Genomic DNA, 21,506 nt, shown 5'->3' with positions numbered 1-21,506 from the left:
TGCGGCAGGGCCCCACCCTTGTTGTCGCGGCGTCCTTCGTTGGCGTTGTGGTGTACGTCAGTTTTTGGTGGGCAATGCACAGGGATTGGGAGGGCAGGGCTCAGGGAGAGAGGGGAATTGCTGGATAGGGATGAATGGAGGGGGCAGGGGACAGAGGAGCATGGATCGGAGGGCAGGGCTCAGGGAGAGAGGGGATGGATGCCTGGAGGGGGGCAGGGGAGCCAAGGGAATCACTGGGTGGGTATGGATGGCTGGAGGGGGGGCAGGGGAGTCAAGGGAATCGCTGGGTGAGTATGGATGGCTGGAGGGGGGCAGGGGAGAGAAAAGAGTTGCAGGACATGGATGGAGGAGAGGGAAGGGAGAGAGAAGAAATGCTGGACATGGAGGGTGGGGAGGGAAGAGTGAGGAATGAGATGAGATGAGGGAAAAGGAAGAGAGGAGAAAAACTGCACATGGATGAAGAAAATAGGCAGAAGCTGGATCCAGTGGACAGCTTTTACTTACGGATGTAGGACAAGAAATGAAGAAAAAAGGCGGAAAGTAAAGAAATAAATGGAAAGGAAGCCCTGGAAACGGAGTTAAGGGAACAGATAGAGAGCAGCAGAATCAGAGACTGGAACCAATATGGAAAGAAAAACAAAGTCACCAGACAACAAAGGTAGAAAAAATCATTTTATTTTCATTTTAGTGTTTGAAATATGTCCAATTTGAGAACTTACATCTGCTGTCTTATTTTGCACAGGGTATACTGGAGCTGTAACAGCTTACAGAAATTATTTATAATGAAAAAAAATCACGTTATTTTGTTCTCCTATACTAGTATAATGTTTTCAGTGATGTCTGTTTATATGCGCCATAGCTGGTATAAGGGGTGTGGCTAATGTGGGTGTGGCTATGATAGGGGTGGAGCCATATGTGGTGACCGTGCCCATAATGAGCACCGGCACCTTTTTTTCTACAAAAAAAGCACTGCTTAAGGGTAAGGTCTCACGCATTACCTGGGTGATAGGCATGCAGCATGCATAAACTGCCGTTTACCACTAGGTAAGCGCCACACGGTAGAAAATAGAAAATATTTTTTACCACGTTTTCAACGCATGCCAAATTCAGAATTACTGCTTGGGGCACACAGTAGCAGGGCGGTAATGCTGATTTGGCATGTGCTGGATATGCGTACGGCCTTTGTAAAAGGGCCCCTAAGTGGCTAGCCCAAGATCACAAGGAGCAACAGTGGGATTTGAACCAGGCACCTCTGGATATAAAGACTGGTGCTCTAACCACTGGCCACTTATCTTCCTACTACTATCTGCTTGTTCTTAATCTGACATGTTTCAGTGTCCTGCCTGCATCAGTGGTTCACTTCAGAAAATCTTGCACAGTGAGAGAGTTGTGGCGGGGCATTTTCGATATGACGTCTAAATCTAGTGTTAGTCATTTTGCAAAAAACATCCAAAAATCCAGTAGCAAACATGGCCATTGTCAAAACAGAAAAATGTCCAACTTTTTATTTTGAAAATGGCCACTTGCTAGATGTTTTTGCGCTCAGTACATCTTATCTTTTCGGACCATTTTTGAAAACAAACAAAAAAAACTGTTCAAGGGAAAAATGTACAAAATCAAGCCATTGGGATATATGGGGGACCAGCATTTTTAGTAGACTGGCCACACAGCCATCCCAGCAGAGCAGAGGGGCACCCTAGAGAGCACTGCAGTGGACATCACATAAAAGGTCCCAGGTACATATCTCATCATTACCCCTTTATATGATATGCTGAGCCCTCCAAAATGAACCAAAAATCTACTGTACCCAACTGAACACCACTACAATAGCCCTTATACATAGTAATGATAGTAACATAGTAGATGATGGCAGAGAAAGACCTGTACGGTCCATCCAGTCTGCCCAACAAGATAAACTCATATGTGCTACTTTATGTGTATACCTGACCTTGATTTGCATCTGCCATTTTCAGGGCACAGACTGTAGAAGTCTGCCCAGCACTAGCCCCGCCTCCCACCACCTGCTCTGCCACCCAATGTCCACTAAGCTTCTGAGGATCCATTCTTTCTGAACAGGATTCCTTTATGTTTATCCCACGCATTTTTGAACTCCATTACCTTTTTCATCTCCACCACCTCCCGCGGAAGGGCATTCCAAGTATCCACCACTCTCTTTGTGAAAAAATACTTCCTGACATTTTTCTTGAGTCTGCCCCCCTTCAATCTCATTTCATGTCCTCTAGTTCTACCGCCTTCCCATCTCCGGAAAAGGTTCCTTTGCGGATTAATACCTTTCAAATATTTGAACGTCTGTTTCTCCTTTCCTCCAGAGTATACATGTTCAGGTCAGCAAGTCTCTCCTCATACGTCTTGTAACGCAAATCCCATACCATTTTTGTAGCTTTTCTTTGCTTCAATTCTTTTGTAGCTTCAATTCTTTTTACATTCTTAGCAAGATACAGCCTCCAAAACTGAACACAATACTCCAGGTGGGGCCTCACCAACGACTTATACAGGGGCATCAATACCTCCTTTCTTCTACTGGTCACACCTCTCTCTTTACAGCCTAGCAACCTTCTAGCTATGGTCACCGCCTTGTCACACTGTTTCTTCGCCTTCAGATCCTCAGATACTATCACCCCAAGATCCCTCTCCCCTGTCTGTACATATCAGACTCTCTCTGCCTAACACATACGTCTCCCGTGGATTTCTACTCCCTAAGTGCATCACTTTGCATTTCTTCGCATTGAATTTTAATTGCCAAACCTTAGTCCATTCTTCTACCTTCTGCAAATCCTTTTTCATGTTTTCCACTCCCTCCCGGGTGTCCACTCTGTTACAAATCTTGGTATCATCCGCAAAAAGGCAAACTTTACCTTCTAACCCTTTGGCAATGTCACTCACAAATATATTGAACAGAATCGGCCCCAGCACTGATCCCTGAGGCACTCCACTACTCACCTTTCCCTCATCCGAGCGAATTCCATTAACCACCACCCTCTGGCGTCTGTATGTCAACTAGTTCCTAATCCAGTTCACCACGTCGGGTCCTATCTTCAGCCTGTCAAGTTTATTTAAGAGCCTTTTGTGGGGAACCGTGTCAAAAGCTTTGCTGAAATCTAAGTGGATTACATCTATAGCACGTTCAAGATTCAATTCTCCGGTCACCCAGTCAAAGAATTCAATGAGATTCGTTTGGCACGATTTACCTTTGGTAAAACCATGTTGTCTCAGATCTTGCAACTTATTGGCTTCTGGGAAATTCACTATCTTTTCCTTCAGCATCACTTCCATTACTTTTCCAATAACCGAAGTGAGGCTTACCGGCCTGTAGTTTCCAGCTTCTTCTCTATCACCACTTTTGTGAAGAGGGACCACATCCGCCGTTCTCCAATCCCATGGAACCTCTCCCGTCTCCAAGGATTTATTAAACAAATCTTTAAGAGGACCCGCCAGAACCTCTCTGAGCTCCCTCAATATCCTAGGGTAGATCCCGTCCGGTCCCATGGCTTTGTCCACCTTTAGATTTTCAAGTTGTTCATACACACTCTCTTCCGTGAATGGTGCTATATCCACTCCATTCTCGTATGTACTTTTGCCAGACAATCGTGGTCCTTCTCCAGGATTTCTTCTGTGAAAACAGAACAAAAGTATCTATTTAGCAAATTTGCTTTTTCTTCATCATTATCTACATAGCGGTTAGCAGCATCTTTCAGTCTCACAATTCCCTTTTTAGTCTTCCTCCTTTCACTAATATACCTGAAGAAATTTTTGTCACCCCTCCTTACCTTTCTAGCCATTATGCCTTATGCCTGCAGGTGTCACTTATATGTGGGTACAGTATGTTTTTGGAGGGCTTACATTATCCACCACAAGTATACCGGTTAGAGTGGAATATGGGCCTGGGTTCCCTTTTCTACAGTCCATTGCACTGACCACTAGGCTACTCCAGGCACCTGCTTGCTGCTTAATAGGATTGGCCATAACATCTGAAGCTGTCATAGAGGCTGGTATTACTGTTTCATTCACATCTTTGGGGGTGGGGGGAGAGGGTTAGTGATCACTGGGAGAGTAAGGGATTATGCCTTACTCCCTCCAGTGGTCATTTAGGGCACCTTTTGGTCACTTAATAATGATTGAAACAGGTCTAGCCAAAAACAACTTAATTTTGGCCTCAGATGTTTTTATTTTGTTCCATTATTGAAGAAAAACATCTCTTTTGATGCCACCCATGTCTCACTCAAAACATACCTCCAATACATCCCCTTGATATTTGGACTAACTGTTGAGCAAAACATCTAAAATCAGGGTGTCCAAAACTGCAACTTGGATGTTTTTGAGAGAAAAATGCCTTTCTGCCACATTATGATGTTTTTTGGACATTTTTTTTGTTTTGAAAATGAGCCCCATTATCTCGAAATGAAGAAGACATGGAACAGGAGTGGCTGTACTGCCAAAATTACTCTAAGGGCACACAGGGGACTGGGCAAAAATGGGATTCATGGGAGAATAACAAGACAGCAACCACTGCTATCCAAGAATAACATCAGTGCTCTTCTCACACTTGCAGAAACACATTTCAGATAATGATCTATGGGCAGCAAGTCAAAAGTAGAACCCTTGGACAACACTTGGCATAAAGCAAATACAGCATTCCACAGTAAGAACATAAGAGTATAAGTGTTGCCAAACTGGGACATATCAAAGGTCCATCAAGCCCAGTATCCTGTTCCCAACAGTAGCCAATCCAGGTCACAAGTACCTGGCAGATCCCAAAAGAGTAAAACAGATTTTATACTGCTTATCCTAGAAATAAGCAGTGGATTTTCCCAAGTCCATCTTAATAATGGTTTATGGACTTTTCTTTTAGGAAATTATCCAAACCTTTTTAAAATCCTGCTAAACTAACTGCTTTTACCATATTCTGTGGCAATGAATTCCAGAGTTTAATTACACATTGACCGAAGAGATAATTTCTCTGATTTGTTTTAAATTTACTACTTAGTAGCTTCATTATGTGCCCCCAAGTCCTTCTATTTTTGGAAAGGGTATACTTGTGATTCAACGTCTACCTATTCTATTCCACTCAGCATTTTATTGACCTCTGTCATATCTCCCCTCAGCCATTTCTTCTCCAAGTTGAAGTGCCCTAGCCTCTTTAACCTTTCCTCATAGGAAAGTAGTCCCATCCCCTTTATCATTTTCGTCACTCTTCTCTGTACCTTTTCTAATTCTGCTATATCTTTTTTGAGACACGGTGACCAGAATTGCACACAATATTCAGGGTGCAGTCACACCATGGAGCGATACAAAGGCATTATAATATTCTCAGTTATGTTCTCCATTCCTTTCCTAATAATTCCTAACATTCTATTTGCTTTCTTAACCACCGCTGCACACTGACAATGACACCTAGATCTTTTTCCTGGGCAGTGACTCCTAATGTGAAACCTTGCATCTCGTAGCTATAGTTTGAGTTCCTCACTTGCTCACATGACCACGTCATCTGCCATTTGGGTGTCTAGTCTCCCAGTCTTGTAAGATCTTCTTGCAATTTTTTGCAATCCTCTTGTGATTTAACAACTTTGAATAACTTTGTATCATTGTCAAATTTTGAGTCCAGCATCTTTCCCATCAAACAAACCGAATATACAGAGACTGACTCCAGGACACAAAAAATGCCTTCATTGTTCCTTTTGTGCTATAACTTTAGAGTGCTTTCAGTTTACCAACCCATATGTTGAAAAAGTATTTTATTTACACAATGCTACTTCCTGTAAGACCACATATGTCATATACAGTGGGGGAAATAAGTATTTGATCCCTTGCTGATTTTGTAAGTTTGCCCACTGACAAAGACATGAGCAGCCCATAATTGAAGGGTAGGTTATTGGTAACAGTGAGAGATAGCACATCACAAATTAAATCCGGAAAATCACATTGTGGAAAGTATATGAATTTATTTGCATTCTGCAGAGGGAAATAAGTATTTAATCCCTCTGGCAAACAAGACCTAATACTTGGTGGCAAAACCCTTGTTGGCAAGCACAGCGGTCAGACGTCTTCTGTAGTTGATGATGAGGTTTGCACACATGTCAGGAGGAATTTTGGTCCACTCCTCTTTGCAGATCATCTCTAAATCATTAAGAGTTCTGTGCTGTCGCTTGGCAACTCGCAGCTTCAGCTCCCTCCATAAGTTTTCAATGGGATTAAGGTCTGGTGACTGGCTAGGCCACTCCATGACCCTAATGTGCTTCTTCCTGAGCCACTCCTTTGTTGCCTTGGCTGTATGTTTTGGGTCATTGTCGTGCTGGAAGACCCAGCCACGACCCATTTTTAAGGCCCTGGCGGAGGGAAGGAGGTTGTCACTCAGAATTGTACGGTACATGGCCCCATCCATTCTCCCATTGATGCGGTGAAGTAGTCCTGTGCCCTTAGCAGAGAAACACCCCCAAAACATAACATTTCCACCTCCATGCTTGACAGTGGGGACGGTGTTCTTTGGGTCATAGGCAGCATTTCTCTTCCTCCAAACACGGCGAGTTGAGTTCATGCCAAAGAGCTCAATTTTTGTCTCATCTGACCACAGCACCTTCTCCCAATCACTCTCGGCATCATCCAGGTGTTCACTGGCAAACTTCAGACGGGCCGTCACATGTGCCTACCGGAGCAGGGGGACCTTGCGGGCACTGCAGGATTGCAATCCGTTATGTCGTAATGTGTTACCAATGGTTTTCGTGGTGACAGTGGTCCCAGCTGCCTTGAGATCATTGACAAGTTCCCCCCTTGTAGTTGTAGGCTGATTTCTAACCTTCCTCATGATCAAGGATACCCCACGAGGTGAGATTTTGCGTGGAGCCCCAGATCTTTGTCGATTGACAGTCATTTTGTACTTCTTCCATTTTCTTACTATGGCACCAACAGTTGTCTCCTTCTCGCCCAGCGTCTTACTGATGGTTTTGTAGCCCATTCCAGCCTTGTGCAGGTGTATGATCTTGTCCCTGACATCCTTAGACAGCTCCTTGCTCTTGGCCATTTTGTAGAGGTTAGAGTCTGACTGATTCACTGAGTCTGTGGACAGGTGTCTTTCATACAGGTGACCATTGCCGACAGCTGTCTGTCATGCAGGTAACGAGTTGATTTGGAGCATCTACCTGGTCTGTAGGGGCCAGATCTCTTACTGGTTGGTGGGGGATCAAATACTTATTTCCCTCTGCAGAATGCAAATAAATTCATATACTTTCCACAATGTGATTTTCCGGATTTAATTTGTGATGTGCTATCTCTCACTGTTACCAATAACCTACCCTTCAATTATGGGCTGCTCATGTCTTTGTCAGTGGGCAAACTTACAAAATCAGCAAGGGATCAAATACTTATTTCCCCCACTGTATTCCTTACAATGCCCCTGCAATAAACTTTATATCGGCAAGATCACACGCAGCTTTTGCGTCAGGTTGAGTGAGCACAAATCATGTATTACCAATAGAAAACTAGGAGCACCTTTACTACTACTACTACTTAACATTTCTAAAGCACTACTAGGGTTACGCAGCTCTATACAGTTTAACAAAGAAGGACAGTCCCTGCTCAAAGGAGCTTACAATCTAATGGACAAAACGTGCAGACAATCAAATTGGGGCAGTCTAGATTTCCTGAATAGAGGTATAATGGTTAGGTGCCAAAGGCGACATTGAAGAGGTGGGCTTTGAGCAAGGATTTGAAGATGGGCAGGGAGGGGGCTTGGCGTATTGGCTCAGGAAGTTTATTCCACGTATAGGGAGAGGCGAGGCAGAAAGGGCGGAGCCTGGAATTGGCGGTGGTCGAGAAGGGTAGAGGAGGGATTTGTCCTGTGAGCAGAGGTTTCGGGTAGGAGCATAAGGGGAGATAAGGGTAGAGAGGTAATGAGGGGCTGCAGATTGAGTGCATTTGTAGGTTAGTAGGAGAAGCTTGAACTGTATGCGGTACCTGATCGGAAGCCAGTGAAGTGACTTGAGGAGAGGGGTGATATGAGCATATCGGTCTAGGCGGAAGATAAGATGCGCAGCAGAGTTCTGAACGGATTGAAGGGGGGGGGGGGATAGATGGTTAAGTGGGAGGCCAGTGAGGAGTAGGTTGCAGTAGTCAAGGCGAGAGGTAATGAGAGAGTGGATGAGAGTACGGGTGGTGTGCTCAGAGAGGAAAGGGTGAATTTTGCTGATGTTATAGAGAAAGAAGCGACAGGTCTTGGCTGTCTGCTGGATATGCGCAGAGAAGGAGAGGGAGGAGTCGAAGATGACTCCGAGGTTGCGAGCAGATGAGACGGGGAGGATGAGGGTGCCATCGACTGAGATAGAGAGTGGAGGGAGAGGAGAAGTGGGTTTGGGTGGAAAGACAATAAGCTCTGTCTTGGCCATTTAGTGGCACACTGCATATGTTTTCAACATTCTTTTGACTTTTTCCGGTGCTGGATTATTGCACATCTGCAACAGACCTTACGTGGAGGTGATCGAGATAGAATATTACTTCAACATGAACAACGTTGGATTTACCGCTTAAAAACTTGGAACCTAATGGTTTGAATACAGTAATCAATTGGACAGCATTTTTATGAATCCTTTTTTTTTTTTTGGAGTTCTAGTTTTGATGACGTCAGTGCCCCTTGATTGGTTTTTGGTTTGACGGCGTCTTTTTAAATAGTAGGCGCCATGTTGAATGCGCTTGCTGTTTGATTGAGTAAACAGTGCAGCAGCAATAGGCAGGTGTACTTGCAAATATATGTTTCTTTTTCTTTTAGCTTTCATATTAAAAAAATTGTATTTTGTCAACAGGTCGTCTACAAAACTGGCAAGGTCTCCAGAAGAAGCCTTGGCAAAATGGGTCCCCATCGGGATCGTTGCCTAACATAAAAGTTATTTTGATGTCATTTTAAGGACCATTAAAAAATACCTGTAAAGATGATCGTTTATAAGTTTGGGTGACAGATGGAAAGACATGAATCTATTAAAGTCAGCATGCTGTGCAAATCAAGCTAAGTAACATTTTACTATTATTTGGTTGCTGGTAGTAATTTGATGGAAAATTAAACTTTTGTGATTTTGATCTACTAGACAACCCTTTTTTTAGGAGGTTTTTCAGACCGATGATGACTTATTTGACCAGATACACATGAAGGTGGTTATAGTCCCACCATTGTGAATTTAGATCTTAATGAGGTCTTTTCCTCCTTATTTTGTATTTTTAATTATAGTGATTGTGTTTCCTGTATTTCCTATAAGTTTACCATATTTTTGATTTAGAATTGTTCTACTGCTTTTGATATATGGTATAAGATCCTTATATTTTGTGATTGATAGCATATGTGTAACAAGCTTTTTGTGTAATACTTGCATTGTTGATGAGGTAGTATGCCTGATGCTACTGAACATAGCTGCTATCAGATAGAGACTAGCACATGCTTTAGGGGTCCTTTTACTAAGCCACATAAGCGTTTACGTGCATGGCTACCACGTGGCTCTTGAAGTAATTTCATTTTTGGCACACGTCCGATACACGCGTCTGAAAAATAATTTTTATTTTCGGCTGCGGTTATCAGACACACGCCAAGTAGCATTTGGCGCACGTAGGTCTTTACCGTCCAGTTACCGTGTGAGACTTTACCGCTAGGTCAATGGCTGGCGGTAAGGTCGCAGACCCCAAATGGACGTGCAGCAATTTTGATTTGGCCACATGTCTGTTTTCGGCAACAACAAAAAAAGGCCTTTTTTGCAGGCGCGCTGAAAAATGGATTGGCACATGCCCAAAACCTGCACCTACACTACCGCAAGCCATTTTTCAGCACGCCTTAGTAAAAGGATCCCTTAGTTATGTATTGATCTTGGGGTTTCGATGATCTTTTCTGTTTTGCTTAAGTATATTTTTAGTCCATCTTTAATTGCAAATGTCTCATGTGGAATCTTCAGTTCCTTACATGAAGTCTCAGATAACTTACAGATTTCATAATAACAAAAGGAACAAACAAATCTGCATTAGCGCCCTTTAATACACATTAAGGAGCAAATAACACAGATTATCGCCGTAACATACCTTGATAATTATCCCCTAAATGATGTATTCTCCATTAAACACATTTTATTATAAAGAAATAAAAGTGCTGAGTCCTAGCAGAGTTTCAGTCATTAACAGAGAGCACTGAAATCTACACCAAATTTGGATGATCCTAATGTATTATTTTCTAGTACTGACAGGGCGGAAAGAGCTGTGGTGGAAAGTCACTGGCAGCGTACAGTGAAGAACGGAGAGGGATTGAAATGACTCAAGGGAACAGTATTCTGTCTGTTCTATACATACATCGTTTTCATTCTAAAGTGGCAGCAGTTTTATTCAATAACCTGTCACTCTGAGGTTACATTTGTTTTATTGAATCCTGCATGAACTAGACAAAATGTTGTTCTGTTGACAGCTCTTTGACCTTCACCTCCATCCTGCACTCTCCTGCTTTCCAAAAACCTTTATCAGAGCAGAATATAGAGTAAGGACGCAGTCATTAATAGGGAGGGAATTAACTCATGTACAGTAGGTGATGATAAAGGTGTTTTCCTTGCAGATGATAGAGGAGGAGGATGGCTGGGGCTCATTGAAAGAATATATATCTTTTTCTGATTACGCAGAGAACTCATTTGCTTTTAGAGATTTGCCTGCTATTTGTAACCTGGCCTGGCCACTGGTCTGACTCAGTATGGCTTACCTTAGGGGTCATTTTACTAAAGGGTTGGCGCACGGCAACAGGCTTGCCATGCGCCAATCCGGAATTACCACCTGGCTACTGCAGGAGCCCAGCAATAGTTCCCACCTCCAGCGTATACCATTTCTGTCTCTACAAAAATATTTTCTATTTTTGTAGTACCGGTGCTTACGTGAGCGCTGCCCGGTTATCGCCGGGTTACTGCAGGAGCCCTTACCGCCACCTGAATGTTGACTCCCTCACGAAATGGCTGAATGGCAAGTGGTTCACTTACCACATGGCCATTTTTTTCTGAAAAAAAAGAGACAGTCTTTCACCTGCTGTGGTAAAAGTGGAACTCAGCACGCATCAGAAACACACACTGACACTATGTAAACCGCTTTGAATGTCGTTGCAAAATACCACAGAAAGGCAGTATATCAAGTCCTATTTCCTTTTCCCTTTCATAGAATGCTATCGTAACTGAATAGACTGTATATGTGCATTTGCAGCTAGGCTGGTGTAAATGTTCACGCCAGATGTCAGAGATACAAACAACTTACAGCGTGACTGAGTCCCGCCCGTGCTTCATTCAAACTCTGCTTATGTGTGTGCCCATCTGTCCAATACGTGCTATGTAAGATAAGTGCATATTTAGAGACAAGTGGAATTTTGGCATTTACATGCCTCTGTCCACACATACACATCTATATGCCATTATTTTAATCATGTATATACACAACTGGCACATAAATATTAGCACCCGCTTCATAGAATTACCCCATGTGAGGGTAACACTGTGCCTGTATTTAAACACCTGGTTTTGTTTTTAGAATACTAGGAGTATGCAAACATGGAAAAGGAGGACAAATTCCTCATGGGTATGAAACACAGCTGCAAAGTCTGCTGGAGAGAGAGCTACTACTTAGGTTGGGAGGCGGGGATAGTGCTGGGCAGACTTATACGGTCTGTGCCAGAGCCGGTGGTGGGAGGCGGGACTGGAGGTTGGGAAGCGGGGATGGTGCTGGGCAGACTTATACGGTCTGTGCCAGAGCCAGTGGTTGGGAGGCGGGGATAGTGCTGGGCAGACTTATACAGTCTGTGCCCTGAAGAGTACAGGTTGTGAAAATGATGAGGCTGCTGTGATGATGAAGCTCCCACCTCAGGATCCCAGGTCCCTCTTTCACTCAGGGTGAGCTGGTTCTCAGTATGCAGATTTATGCAAATTAATCTACCACCCTTTTCTGCTCAGGGTGACCTGCTTCTCCAAAAAGCAAACACAGTCAGGTTTCACCTCTCAGGCTATTTTCATACCCATCTTTATTCCAGCCTCTGGGGCACACTTCTTTTAGCTTAAAACACTTTCACAAGCTTAAACAGTTCTTCCAGCTTAACCATTTCATTTCTTCCTACTCAGTGCAATCTTCCATTTTAAACATTTCTTCTTGCACAGTTCAATGTCCATAGATTTCTTCCCCCTGAGCCCTCTCACACATCCATTTGGGCTCAGCACTAACTCAGTCCCCGGACACACAGTCCCCGGACCCACACAGTCCCCGGCCACAGAGTCCCTGGACCCACACAGTCCCCGGACACAGAGTCCCCGGACCCCCAGTCCCCGGACACACAGTCCCTCTTCACTGTTCTAGACACACAGGCTTTTCAGCTGGGACACACAGTACCTCTTTGAACCCATAGTTCTTCTACCTGGCACTCTAGGGCCTTCTTCCCCCAGCCAGCTTCCTTCTTGGGAACACCCAGTTCTACTACCAGTCCAAAGGGCACAGCCAGTACTTCTCATGGGGATTCCTCTTTGCTTTAGTTACCAGCTCTCTTTTCCAGCTGCCAGCTCTCCTTTCTCCCTTCACAACTCAGGAGGAGTATAAGTAGTTAATAGCCAAACAGGCCCCAGCCCATAACCTGCTGCACCTGTTTCTATCCCCAGGACTCTCCCAGGTCCTAGCGACCTCCAGCTATCCTCCAGGACTCGCCCCAGGTCCTAGCGACCTCCAGCTATCCTCCAGGACTTGCCCCAGGTCCTAGCGACCTCCAGCTCTACCTCCCCTTTCTGGCTCCCTTCAGCGACTCACCCAGCCCTTTTCCCTGGACATTTTAGGGGGGACAACGCCCCCTAGGGGCCTAACCAGGGTAGGACAGCCTCTTCCTTCTTACATACCCCCACCCTTAAGATATTTGCTGCTCAACTTCAGCCACTCTGTAAGCCTTTTCCACTGAGGAGCAGCAATTCTTCCAAGAGGGCATACCCTTTTCCAGGCTCATCCCTGTTCTATCCCTGGGTCTCACCACCCCCCCCCCCCCCATCTAGGCTCCTCATCCCCCTCTTAGCACATCCCATGGCCCCGGGCCCTTCCCATTCACCAGGCCCGAGGGGTTTCCACTGCAGCGGGCCCTTCCTGACCCCCTTCTCCTGCAGCCCCCTCCCGCCTCTTGGGTCACCCGTTGCTACCATGAGCCCTCCGAGGGAGGGGTCACCTAGCTCGCCTAGGTCCCTTATCTTTCTCCTTAGCACCTCACATGGCTTCGGCCCATCCCCCCGTTCCCGGGGACCTGAGGTGCCTAACCGCAGCAGGTCCTGTCTGACCCTCCAACTGCAGCCACCTCCTACCGCCTGGGGCTTCCGACCTCACCACGATCCCTCCGAGAAAGGGGTCACCTGACGACTCTTCTCTTAGCACCTCGCATGGCCTGGGCCCTTCCCTCTCACTAGGGTGCCCGCCGCTACCATGCTCCCCCAGGCTGGGACCCCTGCAGTAGGTCCCTTTTGACCCTCCCCCTGCAAGTCCCAAAACCTGGTTCTTAATGTCCAGCTTTAATAGATCCTCTCCAGCGGTAATTGACTCCGGTGAGTGCTCTGGACTTCTCCCCTCCGGCTTGAACTTTTCTCCGGCTTCTCAGGCCTCCATCCTTCCTGGCCGTCCGATGGGGTGCAGCCTGCAATCACAAAAACAAAATCCAAGTGTGGCCTGTTTTCTCTCCTGGCCCCCTCACTTGTGCTGCACCTCCCTGTGTGTCCGCCCCCCCCCCTCCTGGGAAGGGGTTTGTGGCCTCCTCCATCCCCTACAGCCACTCCCAAGCCTCCAGTTCTCACTTACGTATCCACTCTCACCTCCCCCCTAGATACCCTTTACCTGGGGTAGGTGAGCAAAGCGCTTTTGCTAGTGTTGGCCCCCTCAACGGGCTTCTGGAACCACAGCCTCTGGAACCTCCAGGGACACCTCCATCTCACGCCGACCCCTCATCTGGTCTGATCTGGAATCCCACTGCTCCCACGTGGATGTTCAGTGCAGATCCCACCACTGCCACCAATTGTGAAAATGATGAGGCTGCTGTGATGATGAAGCTCCCACCTCAGGATCCCAGGTCCCTCTTTCACTCAGGGTGAGCTGGTTCTCAGTATGCAGATTTATGCAAATTAATCTACCACCCTTTTCTGCTCAGGGTGACCTGCTTCTCCAAAAAGCAAACACAGTCAGGTTTCACCTCTCAGGCTATTTTCATACCCATCTTTATTCCAGCCTCTGGGGCACACTTCTTTTAGCTTAAAACACTTTCACAAGCTTAAACAGTTCTTCCAGCTTAACCATTTCATTTCTTCCTACTCAGTGCAATCTTCCATTTTAAACATTTCTTCTTGCACAGTTCAATGTCCATAGATTTCTTCCCCCTGAGCCCTCTCACACATCCATTTGGGCTCAGCACTAACTCAGTCCCTGGACACACAGTCCCCGGACCCACACAGTCCCCGGCCACAGAGTCCCCGGACACACAGTCCCTCTTCACTGTTCTAGACACACAGGCTTTTCAGCTGGGACACACAATACCTCTTTGAACCCATAGTTCTTCTACCTGGCACTCTAGGGCCTTCTTCCTCCAGCCAGCTTCCTTCTTGGGAACACCCAGTTCTACTACCAGTCCAAAGGGCACAGCCAGTACTTCTCATGGGGATTCCTCTTTGCTTTAGTTACCAGCTCTCTTTTCCAGCTGCCAGCTCTCCTTTCTCCCTTCACAACTCAGGAGGAGTATAAGTAGTTAATAGCCAAACAGGCCCCAGCCCATAACCTGCTGCACCTGTTTCTATCCCCAGGACTCTCCCAGGTCCTAGCGACCTCCAGCTATCCTCCAGGACTCGCCCCAGGTCCTAGCGACCTCCAGCTATCCTCCAGGACTTGCCCCAGGTCCTAGCGACCTCCAGCTCTACCTCCCCTTTCTGGCTCCCTTCAGCGACTCACCCAGCCCTTTTCCCTGGACATTTTAGGGGGGACAACGCCCCCTAGGGGCCTAACCAGGGTAAGACAGCCTCTTCCTTCTTACAAGGTACAAATCAAAGTAGGGTATACACAGAGAGTAGCACACGAGGGTTGTCTTGTTGGGCGGACTGGATGAACCGTGCAGGTTTTTTTTTTCTGCCGTCATCTACTATAGGTGATACCTATGTTTTACTACACACTCACAGTTACACCAGCCATAGACCTGACATAATTGTGGCCCTTGACATAATTGTGGGCATGTAAATGCGGCAGGAACATGCGTAACTTAAACATTGTGTAACTTATGCGCATTAGTGGGAGTCCCACCCATATCCTGTTGATACCTGCCCATGCAAGTGCCACTTACATGCACAATTACAGAATAGTGCATAGGCACACTTCTGCCATTTTCACAAGTGCTAATATTCTATACATTTATGTGTGCAAGGGCTGCTACTGGCCAATATTCAGCATTATTTAAGTGGCCAGGAATGGTTCAGTGCAAGATAGCCGGTTATCTCCGCTAAATATTACCGCTTAGCGCATAATCGAGTATTACTTGAGATAATGTGGGGTATAAATGTCTTAAATAGATAAATAAATAACAAGGATCAAGGGGTTCCTAACCACAAGGTCATATCAAGTAACATCAAACTCCAACATCTCTCCATCCTGGGAAACCAACTGCGGAGTACCTTAGGGATCACCTCTCTCACCCATCCTTTTCAACCTAATGATGACCCCCTTATCCAAGTCTCTTTCCAATCAAGGTCTTAACCCTTTTCTGTATGCAGATGATGTCACAATATACATACCTCTCAAATCAAACCTTTCAGAAATCACCAATATAATAAAAAACAGCCTAAGCCTAATGGATACCTGGTCTATGACATTCAAACTAAAACTCAATAAAGAAAAAACACACTGCTTTATTCTTTCATCCCAACATTTTACAAACTACCCCACAGCCATACATACCCTGGAACACACTCTTCCAATCTCAGATAATCTGAAAATCCTCAGCATTATTATTGACAGCAACCTAACGCTAAAGAACCAAGCCACCGCCATTACAAAGAAAATGTTCCACACAATGTGGAAACTCAAACAGGTAAAACAATTCTTCCTGAGGGAAACTTTTCGTAACATGATTCAAACAATGGTATTAATACATGTCGATTACTAAGGAAACTACAGACTGCTCAGAATATGGCAGCCAGGCTTATCTATGGAAAATCTAAATTTGAAAGCGCAAAACCCCTCCGGGAAAAACTACACTGGCTACCAATCAAGGAACCTATCGCTTTCAAGATTTGTACCTTTGTTCACAGAATAATACATGGTCTAGCTCCGAGCTATATGTCTGAACTAATCGACTTACCAATTAGAAACACAATTGAATCAGCCAGAATGTACTTAACTCTTCACTTCCCAAGTTGTAAAAGCCTGACGTATAAATCAACATACGCGTCAAGTTTCTCTTACATATACACACAGCTCTGGTATTCTCTGCCAAAATGCCTGAAATCTATTAATAATCATCTAGAATTCTGAAAAACCTAAAATCTCACCTGTTCAAGAAGGCATACCCCACAGTAACTAACATAAACACCAAATAATGAAATATGGCATTTTAATCAGGAAACGGACAGTTTTAAACCCCGACGCATGATCACACCCTAACATTTTGTCTGAATCACCACAACCTATTTACCGATACTTCTTTACTGTACTTGTCACTGTAATAGCACTCCTTTACTGTATTTGTTCACACCGGAGTCTGTAACCACCTCTCCAGAACTATGTAAGCCACTTTGAGCCTACTAATAAGTGGGAAAAGGTGGGATACAAATGTAACAAATAAATAAATAACAGCTAACCGGCTATGCACGATAAAACCACTTAGCTGAGAATATTCAGCGCATCGCTGACTAAGTTTGGCGGCCAAATAAGGCTGCCCAAATAGGCCTATCTGTGGCCACTATAAACTTAACCAGCCAGAGCTAAATATTGACTTGGCCAGTTTATTTATTTATTTATTTATTTGCTGCATTTGTCGCCCACATTTTCCCACCTATTTGCAGGCTCAATGTGGCTTACAATGTTCCTTCATTGCATTTGCCATTCCAGAGTAAAAAGGTACAATTGAGTTTAAACCGTCCAAAAAAACCTGGATATTCAATGCCAGTCTCCGGAAATGGCCGAACATTGAATATCTTGGCTCATAAGTTCATAAGTGTTGCCATACCGGGACAGACCGAAGGTCCATCAAGCTCAGTATCTTGTTTCCAACAGTGGCCAATCCAGGTCACAAGTCAATCGTGGGATTTAGTTGGCCTCCCTCCTGTGGGCTGAATATTGGCTGGCTAGGTTATAGAATTGCCCCTTATCCCTCGAATTCTATATAGGTCACCTAAAGTTGGACACTCAAATTTGGGTAGAGTCCAGATGTGCTAATAACCAACTATTGATATTATTGGATTTCTGCTCGCATCTGCCTATTGCTATTCTATAATGCTACACACAGTGGTGTGCTGGAGCTGGCTTGCACCGGCTCGCAAGAGCCATTTGTTAAATTTTCTGGCATCTTGCGAGCCGGTTGTTGGCTCGTGCGAGCCAGCTCGCCTCCGCTCCCCCGCCCCACAAATCCATCTTCCGTCTGCCCTCTGCTCCCCATAGTAGCCCTGCTGGTTTCCTTTCTGCGCTGCCGCCGCCGTCCTGCCTTTAAACAATTAATTTTCCCTCGAGGCGCGCCAGCATTGAAGCGAAGGCAGCAGGCTCAGCTCGGTTCCTGCCTTTGTTCCATTTCTTCGCATCATGGCTCCGCCTTTGCGCAAACAGGAAATACATCAGGCAAGGGTGGAGCCATGATGCGAAGAAACGGAACAAAGGCAGGAACCGAGCTGAGCCTGCTGCCTTCGCTTCAACGCTGGCGCGCCTCGAGGGAAAATTAATTTTTTAAAGGCAGGACGGCGGCGGCAGTGCAGAAAGGAAACCAGCAGGGCAACTATCGGGGAGCAGAGGGCAGACGGAAGATGGACGACCAGGGGAGCGGAGAGGGCTGGAAGATGGCGGAGAGGAGGGCAGGGGGGAGACGAGGATTGCTGGACATGGGTGGGTGGATGGAGGGCAGGGGAGAGGAGGGTTGCTGGACATGGGTGGGTGGGTGGATGGAGAGGAGGACGGGGGAGAAGAGGGTTGCTGGACATTGGTGGATGGAGGGAAGAGGAGGGTTGCTGGACATTGGTGGATGGAGGGGAGAGGAGGGTTGCTGGACATGGTTGCATGGAGGGGAGAGGAGGGTTGCTGGACATGGGTGCATGGAGGGCAGGGGAGAGTAGGGTTGCTGGACATGGGTGGAGGAGAGGGAAGGGAGAGAGAAGAAATGCTGGATATGGGTGGAGGGGAGGGAAGAGTGAGGAATGAGATGAGAAGAGGGAAAAGGAAGAGAGGAGAATAACTGCAAATGGATGGAGAAAATAGGCAGAAGCTGAGGACCAGAAATGAAGAAGAAAGGAGGAAAGAAATAAATGGAAAGGAAGCCCTGGAAACGGAGTTAAGAGGACAGATAGCAGCAGAATCGGATACTGGGCCAGCATGAGCAGAAAAACAGTCACCAGACAACAAAGGTAGAAAAAAACTCATTTTATTTTCATTATAGTGTTTGGAATATGTTCACCTTGAGAATCAGGTGCTCAACATTAAAAGTTTATATTTATTTACTTATTTATGGCATTTTATCCCACATTAAACATGAATTAGATTGGAACCTGGGATCATTTAATAGTTTTTTCCTGAAGAGAGTAATGCATTGCCCCCCCCCCCCCAGCTATAGCCAGCTCTGCAATTTGGGGGGGGCGCAGAGGTGGACAGGGGGGGGGGCAGAGGTGGGCGAGGGGGGGGGGCGCCGAGGTGGACCGGGGAGAGAGCCTGTTGTTAAAAATTTACCAGCACACCACTGGCTACACACCCAAAATGTCTCATGCGCAACCCAACATGGGGTGTGGCCATGGGAGGGTACGGATGGGTCAGAAGCATTCCAAATATGTAGGTGCAGTATTATAGAATACCGGGATTATGTGCCCAAATTGCGTGCCGGGATTTACACCAGGTTTCAGCTGGAATAAGTCCTCATTCCAAAGTTGGACATGAGAATCCGCTCTAAGCGCTGTTCTTTAAATGGCACTCAGTCCCAGTATGGCAACACTTATGTACTTATGTAAAGAAGGAGCTGCTGCCCTCCCCTTTCCCTCTCTCTGAAAATCTCTCCCTGAAATCACATTCCCCCATCCCTCCTTGAATACAAGCTCCCTCTCAATGTCCCCCCTGCCCTGAAGCAGTTCTTCTCCTTTTGCTGCCACCCCACAAATATGAGTCTCACTCATGATGGACCCCCCCCCCCCCAGAATATCCCCTTTATTGCTCTAAGCACCTCCACTCTCTTGTAGGCTTTCTTTCCCCCTACCCCCAAGGTTTATGTTAAGGAATTCCTGGTGTCTCTTGGGGTCGGAACAGGAATGATCTCCAGTTGCTCCTGCCCCTTTCTAGCACCAAAATGGCGATGACGACCCCTCACAGTAATTTTGCAGTAGCAGAAGGCTAAATGTTGATGACAACAAGACTGAATTGGATGAAAAAATCATTTGCATTAATCACACTTGTGCGACTTATAGGTGAAATTTCTTCTTAGTTAGAACAATGTTCAAAGGAACAAACTGGCAGAGGGGGAGGGTCAATGGGTTTTTATCTGCTATGTTATTGTGTTAATTTATTTATTTTTGTTACATTTGTACCCCACGCTTTCCCCACTCATGGTAGGCTCAATGCGGCAGGCAATGGAGGGTTAAGTGACTTGCCCAGAGTCACAAGGAGCTGCCTGTGCTGGGAATTGAACTCAGTTCCTCAGGACCAAAGTCCACCACCCTAACCACTAGGCCACTGCTGGATAATGCCCTCCTTTTATTCACTCAGCTTTTTTTCCTCGCTCTTACCTTGGAGCCAAGGCTAGATTTGTCAGCAAGTTCCATGTCTGTGGAGATTCAGTCCTACCGGATCTGTATGAGGTGATTAGGCATCCCCTCATATGTATAGGCAGATCTGTAATCCAGTGTCCCAGAATGCATCCTTATAAATCTGGTTAGTTCATTGCAAGGGGAATGTGACTGCCTTCAAAAGAAAAAATGCTAGACTAAAACAAATGGAAAGGTTTACAGAAAATAGCATCCCTGTCCAAAAAAAATAAAAAAATCAAATATCACCAATATACATTTGTGGAATCATTATTCCATTCATCACGCTCAGTAATTTCTGTTAATGACCTCAGAGTGCACATTTGACACTATGGAGGTGATTCTATAAAGATGATACTAACATTTATACAGCAAACATTCTCGTAATTGGCAAGAACATTAGCATATATGCACGTGTGCACATATATGTGTAAAAGGCAAAATTCTGTTTACAAACTATACATACATATCTTATATAATATTTTACAGGTACAGTGAACACATGGGTGGAGTCTGGGTGGGGCATAAATCGTAGACTACTATAAGATACTCATGTAGCTCTTGGCTTTAGGTGTGAACATTTACACCAGCTCTATGTCTTGTGCTTAACCGTGCACTCACATATATACCCGTTTACACCAGTATTCTATAAAAGAAAGTAGGCACCTATGCTCCAATTTGGCACTCACTAGCCCTCTAATTCTATAAAAGTTGCCAATAATTGTGCATGCAATTTAATTGAATAATGAGCCAATTAATGCCAATTGATGCTAATTGGAATCAATTAAGACATATGCGCCTACATTTTTAACACGTCCTGAAAAGGGGGGGCATGGGCATGGGAGGGTCATGGATGGTTCGGGGTGGATTGTGGGCATGGTTTTGGGTTACATGTGCAATTATAGAATAAGGGGGTTCCATGCGTAAATTTAGGTGGGAGCATTTGCACCACGTTTTCGTTGGTGCAAATGGATGCTCCAAAATTTACACGCAACCCCGGGACTTAAGTGGTATTCTATAAACAGTGCAGTTTATAGAATAGCGCTTAACCATTTTTTTTGCACCGATTTTTTAGACACGATTTATAGAATTCACATCCAAGCACTTAAATCTAGGTGCCCTTTTACAGAACTGCCCTCCATGAGGGTAATTTCACAAAATGTTTTCTGTTTTACAGAAGGAAAAGGGCATTTATAACATTTCCTGATTGTCTATGTTCGTAAAAAGTATGAGCACAGAGTGCATCTACTTTTATTTGATTTGCATGTAGGTGTCCCCAAGAGCATAGTTTGGGTTGAGTTTGCATGCTTTTTTTTAAATAAACTAGTCCTGTAGCCATGTAGGGTGCATAACATACATTTGCACCATCTTTGGAGTAGATGTGAATGTGTGTTGGCACTACGGGATTGGATCTGGGATCCTAATTTGTGAAGGTGCCTTTGAGGGGCATAATCGAGCGGCGCCGGCCATCTTCGGGGCCGGCGCTGTAAGTGGGCGGAGCCAAGCGTATTTTCAAAATACGCTTGG

The 21,506-nt window shown here is 45.4% G+C and overlaps 1 long non-coding RNA gene across 1 annotated transcript; it reads left to right on the top strand.

Moving 5' to 3' along the window:
- The first annotated feature begins 5,028 nt into the window (after nucleotides 1-5,028).
- LOC115460059 lies at nucleotides 5,029-20,632 on the top strand. Its single transcript, XR_003940363.1, has 3 exons — nucleotides 5,029-5,138; nucleotides 11,219-11,222; nucleotides 20,622-20,632. It is a non-coding gene; the product is annotated as an uncharacterized LOC115460059 (long non-coding RNA).
- Nucleotides 20,633-21,506: the final 874 nt, after the last annotated feature.

Source organism: Microcaecilia unicolor, chromosome 1, assembly GCF_901765095.1.
Source record: "Microcaecilia unicolor chromosome 1, aMicUni1.1, whole genome shotgun sequence".
In the NCBI taxonomy this organism is placed as follows: domain Eukaryota; kingdom Metazoa; phylum Chordata; class Amphibia; order Gymnophiona; family Siphonopidae; genus Microcaecilia; species Microcaecilia unicolor.
Note: the sequence above shows the minus strand (reverse complement) of the source record. Positions and strands in the feature narration are given on the sequence as shown.